The sequence below is a fragment of the Notothenia rossii genome (genome assembly GCF_949606895.1).
Source record: "Notothenia rossii genome assembly, chromosome: 1".
Classification (NCBI taxonomy): Eukaryota; Metazoa; Chordata; class Actinopteri; order Perciformes; family Nototheniidae; genus Notothenia; species Notothenia rossii.
In genome coordinates this window covers 41,152,737-41,161,649 of record NC_136912.1, presented here as the reverse complement: position 1 = coordinate 41,161,649, position 8,913 = coordinate 41,152,737, and positions in this window count along the sequence as shown.

The window sequence follows — 8,913 nt, the reverse complement described above, 5'->3', positions numbered from 1 at the left end:
TACGATACATTAACGATACCTTTGAAACACCAGGCGATGCGATACGATACGATTCACCCCTGTTGCGATACAGTTCGATACGATTTGATTCAACATTATGCGATTCGGGGCGATACGATGCGATTCAACACGATGCAAAAATAATGATACTTCAATATGGTACGACAGAGGATTTTTGTTTTATTCCTTATATGCAGCAAATCATACATTAACAAAAAAGTGCTTTACATATTTGGTACTGCACATCCCATCATGCCGTTTATTTTTTTACCTTTAAAAGCTCTCCAGAGTACAATTGTATAACACCTCACAGTTAAACAATGTAAGGATGCATTGCTCATGATTAACAATGTGCAAATAACAGCTACCATAGAGCAATGCCCATACAGCTGCCAGCCTGATGTGCTTAACACTCAGAGGCTAACACACCAGTGAGCAGAAAGCATTGGTTTCTATCTGAACAATAAAGAAAACAAATAACCTTTCACAAACAGGTATTTCATAACTGCTTACAGTAAGGAAGACATTTAAATTATTATTGGCCGTCACAGGCTGCTGTAAGCTAAACACCTCTCTCTGACAGAACACCTCACTGAGTGATTTAACTCATATGTCTCACTTTCAGGTTTCTCTTTTCAGCCGCAGACCCCATGTCGCCTCTTTATGTGCGTCGCTAAGTTCCTCGTACTACTTGTGTACTTTAAAGCGGCTCGGCATCGTTAACAATTTGCGAGTGATTTTTCAAGTTGACCGTCTGTAGTAATAGTGCCGCGCACATATACCATCAGGACGTTACTGATGGGGTGCGGCTGCGGAGTGATACTGTGTGTATGCAAGTCCGCATCTAGGACGGATCTATGTATCATGGCTGTAGACCTGTTAAGTAATAAAGATACCTCATACAAAGGTCTACGGATACCTTATTACTCTCCATGACCTGCGGTCAACTATATAGCATAAATGACTATTACACCGTCTTTCTTGAACAATCCGAAGTGTTGCCAAACGTTTGATTTGTAGGTATTTTTCGCTGCGCTGTGTTTCTCTTTCTCCTCAACTTCCGTGTGTGTTGATAACTGAGACTCTCGTTCTCCGTAGTGGCGAAGCAAATATCAAAGATCGTCTCTGCTGAACGTTGACAAGATAAGGGGATTTTATATGAATGAATCGGTTTTTTACCGATGCAAAGACGCTACGCAATCGATGCATCGCGAGTTCAACCCAAACTGTAGCCGATGTGCACTCTTTCAACCGGTGCACTCGCATCTTGAACGTTTATGCCGGTGCACCGATGCGAATCGGTGAATCTTAACATCTCTAATATACACCCAGTCTTCCTGAAAGAACTTGCGCTGAGCTTCATTTAAATCTTGAGAAAAAAAAGATAAATAACAAAAAAATTAAATTGCCCCACAAATAATAAATAAACACATTAGCCATATTACCATATATTAGCAAATAAATGCTGCCATCACTTCGAAGTTAGAGGCCATTGCATATTTAAAACCAGTGCCAAATATGTAAAATCTGTAAAGTTTTTGTAAAACTACAGTAACAAACTCTCAATGGCCACCAATCTGCAGATCACATACATCAATTTTACAAAAGATGTAACAAAGATGTTTACACTGCCGACAGTCATTGTTTCAAACAGTATGAACACATTTAACGCAGATTGCTTGCTCATTCATTTTTTTCTCTCGACCACGATGGTTGCCATCGTATGGTCAGATCCTGGGGTGGACCGGTCACTGATGAAGGCGATATTCATGTCCTTTTGAAGCACATTAAATAATAGGTTAGCGCATAAGAGATAATTAATTAGGTAATTGCATACTTTTTAAACTGTCACTCTTAGCGAATTCAGAGCCATTATTAACAGCTGCTAAAGCAACACTGGTATTGTTCTCATTCGTAACACTCCGTTCGATGTCTCACTATGGGATGCGCATCATCGCGGAGCAAACAGAAGCATCAATCTCATTACGCCAATCCTGATTGGCTGGTGATCTTGACGTCAGCGTCAGGGAATCTATCCCCTATAAGTAGCTTGCGCTACGCCGCATGCATCATTCAAACACCTCTTCTCGCTTCAGAGCACATCTCTATTGGTAGCCGGGCTAGCTCACACAGTCCACAGACGGAACCAAGCTATCCAAGCTAACTTCGGTCGACGCGCGCTCGCCGGCTACTTTTATATATACTTCTGCAAGAAGACTGTTAATACTAACACACCAGTTAGTGTTGCAATCTACCTCGCCGTTTATTTCTTCGGAATTAAAGGTAAGGTTTTGATTTTTCGAGCTGGTAACACACCTCTTACTAGCTTGCCTTTCCTCACTACCAACACCAAGGTAGCGGGGACGGTTTTTTCTCTCACACCAGAGGAGGGGAAGATAAGAAGGGTATTAACACACCAGTTAATATTCTTTGAGAATAAAATTCTACACCGTCGATTTTTTCTCCGGATTAACGACAGGTGGGGAAGGATTTTTTCTCAGTAACGTACCTGTTACGAGCGGGTCCTCTCCACGCCTTCACCACGGCGAACGAGATGGACGCTTCTCTCCCTCACACCAGAGGAGTCAGGGACTCGGAGGCTCGGCTCTGCGGCTGCGGGTTGAAGATATCAGGCACAGACTCACACCAGGTCTGCTCGTCCTGCCTCGGGCTGGAATACGCCCAGGAGGCTATCGACAACCCCGGCTCGTGCGGGCATTGTGCCCGCTTCACCATCAAGAGCCTCCGCCGACGGCTAGCACGCCAAGCTAGCTTGTCGGGACAGGACCCCCTCATGTCCGCTGTTTCGCCGGCCGGCAATCAAGACATGGAGGCGTCCGCCGCGGTGATTGAGCCCCACGCTGTGTCAGGCTGGGGCTCAATAACAGCGGCAGCTGCTGAACCGGAGCCCCGCGCCGTGTCAGGCTGGGATCCGGTGGCGGCAACAGCCGCGAGAGCGGAGCCCCGCGCTGTGTCAAGCTGGGGCTCCCAACTGGACCTCACCATGGTCTCGCCCGCGGATGATGTCCTGGAGTTGGACTACATGGAGGACGAAGAGGATACCTCTGAGTTCCTCCTGTCCGACTCGGATGAGCAAGACGATGATGTCTTCGTGTCATCAGCTCAGGCTGCAAAGCCGGGAGCGATGGCTGCTCTCCCGGGCGATAGCGCACCAGCTTCGCCCTGTCTGAGCATGGACCTGCAGGCCGTGTGTCAACATGCCGTGTCCAGGCTGGACATCCCATGGCCTGAAATGGCCAAGGAGACCTCCAGGTCTCGCTACGAGGGGAAGACTTTGCCCCACGCAGCGAGGACAAAGAGGCAGCTCCTTCCAGTCTTCCCGGAGATGCTGGACGAGGTGTCGGTCTCGTGGAGAGACCGCCCCTTCAGTAATAAGGCCCCAATCCAGGGTGCCTCCTCCCTGGACTGTGACGGTATGGAAAGGCTCGGCCTGATCCGCATGCCGCCCATGGAACCGCTGGTGGCAGCCCACCTCCAACCGAGGCTAGCTCTGACACCAAGAAGGAACCCCACGCTACCGGTGAAGGCAGACCGGTTCCAGTCAGCGATGACGGAACGGGCCTATAAAGCCGCAGCGTTGTCCGCCAGGGCACTCAATGTCTCCTCACTGCTGACCGCCTACCAGGCGGAGCTCTGCGATGACCTATCGAGCAAACCTGGGCCGGCTCAACCTGACCAACCTCCCAGACCGGGAAAAGGAGGATGTTCTTGACATGCCTATCGTTCCCGAGGGTATTTTCGGCTCCGCTTTAGTCTCGATGCGGCGGAGATGTGAGTCGAAAAAGAAGGAAGACGAGGCCCTGCACCTCTGTCTCCCCCGAAGGGTCCAGCCGCTACCTGCGACGGTCTCGCGGCAGTCCTTCGCCCAAGTTGCCTCACGTTCTGCCCGGTTCAAGGTACCGAGGCAGCAGAGGCCACAGCCCGCCCCAAGTCCCCAGCCCAGGCAGGAGACGAGGACGAGCTGGCCAAGGAAATCTCCGGTTTCGGCAGCTGATGTTCAGGCACAGCCGACTCAGATTTTCAGTCACCAGACGAGGAAAAAGAAGCGGGCGGCCTGACAGCCTCCTCTCCTCTCCTCTCCTCGATGACAGAGCTGGAAGTTCCCTGTTCCCCAGCTCCAGATGTGTTTTCGGGGTGCCACCAGGCCTCCATCTTCCCGCCGCCTCGAGTGATGCCGCAACGCCATCCTCAAGTTCACGCCAGAAGGGAAACAGACTTAATACCAGAGACAGCGAGTTCTGCTATCTGCCTAAGTCACAAAAACACATGTCACAATTGTTGTTGTTTTCAAATAAAACATTTTTCACTTTCGCATCCAGGCTTCAAGCCGAGGGCGCAGTCCAAAAAAATGAAAAGAAAGACAATAAAAACAATAAACAGTCTGTCACCTGTCCCTCTTTTGAGAGCAGCTACGGCCTCTCTCCAAAGGCGGATAATAGACGGGTCTGTGAAGGCAACACCGCCATGCGCATGCGCAGTGACGACTGGGGTTATAGAGCCGCTAACGAAACGCGCATGCGCAGTGCCGGCTGGGGTTGTGAAGGCACCACCGTCACGTGCATGCGCAGTCTCGGTGGGGATTGTCGAAATGGGGTACCATCGTGTTCAGACACTAGAGGGCCCCATAACACAACAAATAGAGACTCAGAGGGTAAGAGACGTGACATCTCCGCTGGCTCTAAGGAGCAAACAGTGGGAGATGCTCACAGCGTCTGCTTGGGTTTTCAAGACAGTAACACGGGGCTACAGACTCGCTGTCACCCCCCCTCGCTTCTCGGGCGTTCTTTATTCACAAGCCCGAGGAGAGTCAGCCCATATTCTGGAGAGAGAGATTCTCTCACTTCTAGAAAAGAAGGCTATATCTATAATACCCGCCGAGCAGAGTCAGAGCGGCTTTTATTCCAAGTATTTCCTCGTTCCCAAACGGGGAGGGAACGGAATTAGGCCGATACTAGATTTGAGGGCTCTGAACAAATATCTAAAAAGATACAAATTCAGAATGCTCACTCACACATCTCTGCTGCGTCTCGTGCGACAAAACGACTGGTTTACATCAGTCGACCTGAAAGATGCGTATTTCCACATCCCAGTATATTACCCACACAGGAAATATCTGAGGTTCGCATTTCAGGGGATCTGTTACGAATACAGAGTACTTCCCTTCGGTCTGTCTCTCAGTCCAAGAGTGTTTATACGATGTACGGAAGCCGCGATAGCCCCGTTAAGACAACAGGGTATTCGCCTGGCAACCTACCTAGACGACTGGCTGCTTCTCGCACAGTCGGAACAGGAGGCTATTACGCAGACAAATGTCCTCGTAAAGCACCTGCTCAACCTGGGTTTCATAATAAACACAGAAAAGAACATGTTGTGCCCGGCACAGACTGTAGTCTTCCTGGGTTTACACCTGAACTCGGTGCCTTTTACAGCCCGCCTGTCAGCGGAAAGAGTGAAAGCTTTCAGAGCTTGCCTCGCTCATTTCCAGCTGCGCAAACATGTTCTTTTCAGATCATGCCTGCGGTTACTGGGGCTCATGGCGTCAGCCATCCTGGTGGTACGACTGGGACGGTTACACATGAGGGAATTTCAGCGCTGGGTAGCCGCTCTAAAACTAAACCCCACGCATTATGGAGCGCGGAGAGTGATGGTTACCATGAAATGCGTAATGGCACTGCGCCACTGGCTGCACCCAACTTTTCTGGTACGGGGCTTGCCTATGGGTGCTGTCCTTTCATGGAAGGTGGTCACCACAGACGCATGTCTGACAGGATGGGGAGGTATTTACGAAGGTCGTCCGGTGAGGGGTCTCTGGAGCAGAGACCTCCAGCGGTCGCACATAAATTACCTGGAGCCTTTAGCGGTGTTCCTCACCCTAAAACGCTTTCTGCCTTTTCTCAGAGGACACCATGTCCTCGTGAGGACGGACAATACGACCACAATATCGTATATAAACCGACAAGGGGGTTTGCGCTCTCTCCAGTTACACATGCTGGCACGCAAACTGATCTTGTGGAGCTGCGGCCGTCTCCTCTCTCTGAGAGCGACGCACGTACCTGGTGTGATGAACCTCGGGGCAGATCTGCTGTCCAGAGGTGTACCACTGTATGCAGACTGGACTCTACATCCAATGGTTGTGAGCCAGCTGTGGGTGCGTTACGGCCGAGCCGCGGTAGATCTGTTCGCATCAAAAGAAAATGCTCACTGTCAGCTTTTCTTTTCAATGCGCGATCAAAACGCACCATTAGGCGTGGACGCGCTCGCGCACATTTGGACTCCGGTCCTCCTGTACGCGTTTCCACCCCTGGCGCTGATACCCCCAACTCTGGCCAGAGTGAGGGAACGGTGACACACAATGATCCTGATAGCTCCGCACTGGCCTGCAATGTACTGGCTGGCGGAGATATATCAGCTGCTGTGCGGTCAGCCGTGGCAGCTCCCCGTACGCAGAGACATACTGTCTCAGGCGGGGGGGACGATCTTTCACCCACACCCGGAGCGCATGGCCCTATGGGCCTGGCCCGTGAGTGGTATAATCTGAATGCAGTGGGTCTCCCGCAGAAGGTGATAAACACTATTCAGAGTGCGAGAGCTTCCTCCACTAGGTGTCTTTATGACTGTAAGTGGAGGGTGTTTGAGGAATGGTGCCTTCAAAAAGGGCACACCTCTTTTCAATGCCCTGTGGGAGTGATTTTATCATTTCTACAGGACCTAATTGATAAACACAGAGCTTTCTCCACGATCAAAGTCTACCTGGCTGCTATTGCTGCATGCCATGTGGGTTTTGAGGGTAAGACGGCCGGCCAACATCCTCTGGTCTGCCGTTTTATGAAGGGAGCTCGCAGGCTCCTTCCTGTTTCCAGGTCACTGGTACCCTTATGGGACTTGACAGTGGTTTTAGATGGGCTCACTCGAGCCCCATTTGAACCCCTGGAAGAAGCTGACATGAAGCACCTGTCACTCAAGACAGTGCTGTTACTGGCCCTGGCATCCGCCAAGCGAGTCAGTGACATTCATGCGCTATCTGTACATCCTTCATGCACTCAGTTCGCCCGAGGGTTAACGAGAGTGTTGCGGAAGCCCAACCCTGCCTTTATACCTAAGGTGGTTGGTTCATGTACCCCCATTGACATTGAGGCATTTCCTCCGCCGCTGTGTCCCTCCGGGGAACAGCAGCCGAATTTGCTATGTCCAGTCCGTGCTTTACGCACTTATATGGGCAGATCAAAAGAATTTCGTAATAATGACCAACTCTTTGTGTCCTGGGCTAACCCTCAGAAGGGCAAGCCTGTTACTAAGAAACGGCTCTCTCACTGGATTGTGGAGGCAATTGCTTTGGCTTACACGAGTCAGGGTCTGCAGGCACCTTCGGGTTTGCGTGCTCATTCGACTCATGGTCTGGCTACATCCTGGGCTTTGTTAAGGGGTGTTTCCATCCAAGACATTTGTGCAGCGGCGAGCTGGTCCTCGCCGCTCACTTTTGTCCGCTTTTACAGATTAGACGTCTCTGCTCCCAGTGTGGCCCATGCAGTGCTGGGCCCCCTGCTGAGTTAGAGCTCTAACTGTTAAATTCTGGTTGGGTTTGGTGATTTTTGAGATAAGCTCGTCTGGCAATACGGGAGCTACAATATCCCATAGTGAGACATCGAACGGAGTGTTACGAATGAGAACTATAGGTTACTTACGTAACCCCAGTTCTCAGAGTAACATGAAGTGAGATGTCTCACCAGACGGCCCTCCTTGCTATGGTGAAGCGAGAAGAGGTGCTTATTTTGAATGATGCATGCGGCGTAGCGCAAGCTACTTATAGGGGGTAGATTCCCTGACGCTGACGTCAAGATCACCAGCCAATCAGGATTGGCGTAATGAGATTGATGCTTCTGTTTGCTCCGCGATGAGGCACATCCCATAGTGAGACATCTCACTTCATGTTACTCTGAGAACTGGGGTTACGTAAGTAACCTTTAGTTTTCAGCTATTGAGTCTGCATGTGTGTGTCACCATGGCAATGTGGTCCTGAAGACACACAGAGGTGGATTTGAGTACTTTGCCTAGTGTTTAAATGCATGTGGACAGATTTTGTCAATCACAACCGTGCAAGTTTTAGTGTACCTTCTCATCTTTTTAGCAGTTTCCATACAATATTTGAACTGGTTAAGTGAAGAGCAGAAGCCACTTTTCACATTGCACACAATCCTTTTCCCATGCCATTGCTGTCAACACCTATCCATGCTGAACGTTGCTAAGATATTATTGATTGGGGTGTGGCCAAAAGTGCAATATGCTTCAAAATGTAACTGATAGAGAGCAGTGTGCCCATGGATTGTATTTGATTTCAAGATTTTTAATTACTTCGCTAAACTCCTTGAAAAGGTCCTCCTCCTTTTCTCCAAGGTACACGACAAGGCAGCGGGTGGCTATAGTTCTCTGCATACTTCAATTGCATTGTGCTATTTTTGAAAAAGGAAAAAAAGAGAAATTAATAAATACTGAATGAGTGACTGCCAACAACTTGCATTTCAATGACAACTCTAAATAGCGATCCTACCTCAAGAAGCATGTCCTTGATCTGCTTCATGAGATTCATTTTTAATAAAAAGCGATATCACAATAGTAAACAAAGTATTTTTACTCTCACAGTAGCCTCTACTACTTTGTATCCTCTCACAGAACTATTCACAGTTCAAAGGCTGCTAATTTTGGTCAAACAGCAATTTGCCAGTGCAACAACAAGGCTACTGTATTTGAATGACAAAAGATGACACTCGACTTAAAATGTCCTTTGTATATTTATATTTGTCCTAACTGTCGGAACTTGTCCAGGCACGTTAAGTGGGAGTGGACTCGAAATCCTTAACTCAAGGTGTGTAATAGCATTACTTACTACAACTTGAA